Source organism: Molossus molossus, unplaced genomic scaffold (assembly GCF_014108415.1).
Source record: "Molossus molossus isolate mMolMol1 unplaced genomic scaffold, mMolMol1.p scaffold_m16_p_1, whole genome shotgun sequence".
In the NCBI taxonomy this organism is placed as follows: Eukaryota; Metazoa; Chordata; class Mammalia; order Chiroptera; family Molossidae; genus Molossus; species Molossus molossus.
The window spans coordinates 243,970,188-243,972,020 of NW_023425344.1; positions in this window are offsets into that span (position 1 = coordinate 243,970,188).

Here is a 1,833-nt window from a genome sequence, read left to right on the forward strand (position 1 = left end):
CAAGGTGGCTCCGCCGCAGAGGGAGGCGAACAGAAGACACGAATTCTCAGCACCAGCTCTGTTTATCTAGAACTGTCTCGGCCTCAGCTTCTCACTCTTGATGACGAGAGCGGTGCTGTCCTCTGGTAGAGGGAGGACCCCTTTCACCCGGCTCTTCCATCTGCCTTGAGCAAAAGAAGGAAGAAGAGTGTTTTCCTTGAGTTCCCTGTGCTGCGCGTGCCTGTAGCTCGAAGTGGTTGGCTGCTGCGCCTGGCGCCTGGGGCGACACGTTCCGAGGGCCTGCACGTTTGCAGGGGTAGCGAGGCTGCCAGTTAAGAGGGGACCAGCCGCTCTCTGAACACCTCGCTGCCTCTGGCTTCAGAGCCCCAGGTGAGGGTGGGGGGCAATCAGGAGGTCTCTGTACCGTGCCTCTCACAAAGCAGGTGGCTTCCTGGTGACAGAAGTGACCAGCTTGGCTTTTTTTTTTTTTCATCTTCATCCTAGGACATTTTTACATTTATCTTCAGATAGAGCGCTAGAGAAAGGGAGGAAGAGAGAGAGAGAGAAACATCGATTGAAAGAGACACATTAAGTGGCTGCCACCCACACAACCCCAACCAGGGCCGGGGACAAGCTGCAACTGAGGTACGTGCCCTTAGTGGGAGCTGAACCCGGGACTCTCTGGTCCGCAGGCCGATGCTCTAACCGCTGAGCCAAACCGGCCAGACTGATTGGCCTTTTTGAAGACATCAGGCTTGTGCTATCCATGCCACACCACAGGACAGGGGGCTGACAGAGCCCAGGGACCAAGGGCAAAGGTGAGAGATGCATCCGTCCAGGGGCACCTTTCTGCACCTCGCATCTCCCCAGTCTGCCCTCAACCCTGGAGCGGCGGGGAGATCACCTGGCGCGGCCCGGGGGCACTGACCGAGGAATGGGGAGACCACCCAGACCCCCGCTCTTTCCTCCTGAGCGTGCATGTGGGGTGAAGAGAAGTTTCCCTTTGGGTGGAATTCAGTGTTCTCATTCTCACACAAAGGAATTAAACAAAGAAATTGCTCTTTAAGTTAAAAGTAGGCAGAGGACATTGTATTGTCCAGGAGTGGTCAGAGAAGCTAGGAGATGGGGCTGGCTGACACGGCCTCCAGGAGGAGAGAAAGAGGTGACCGTCCCTGGGAGGGGGACCCAGAAGCTTCAGGATAGACACCCAAGGACCCCCTGGCTGCAAGGGACACACCTGTGCATAAATGTGGAGGGGTGCGGGGCAGCAGGGGCAGGGGTAGGAAAAAAGATCTACAGTTTTTTAATTCTAGATGCTTTTACATGTGGAGAGTGAAGGCATTATCACTGAGGAATTACAAAGCACTTTCTAAGAGTGAACACAAACACACACATGCACACACACACACCGCGCTGTCCCCCTGAAAGGCCCACCTTCACTTTGGCCCTGACCCCACAGGCAGGTGCAACTGGCTTCCGGAACCATCCCATAAACCTTTGCTGCGCTCGAGCCCATGCCGGCTGGCCTTGACCCAACCCAGCGGTGAGGGCTGAGGGAGCTGGAGACGGGGACAGGAATGAAGGCGAAACAGAGCGGCTGGGCATCTGTACGCCTTCTTTTTCTCTTTTCTGTTGTGTAAACACTGTCATTTGCCATTAAATGTGAAGACAACGTTGATTAAAGAACCTGCGTGACAGCTTCGTGGAAAATACTCTCAGCTCATTACACAAATATCCAAGGCCTCACTTTTAATTACTCACTTAGTGCCAGATTAACTCCTCGTCCCTGCCAGCAGCGTGGCCTTTCTCCGGAGGAGGTCAGCACGAATCAGGAGGAAACCAGATGAGCCGGAG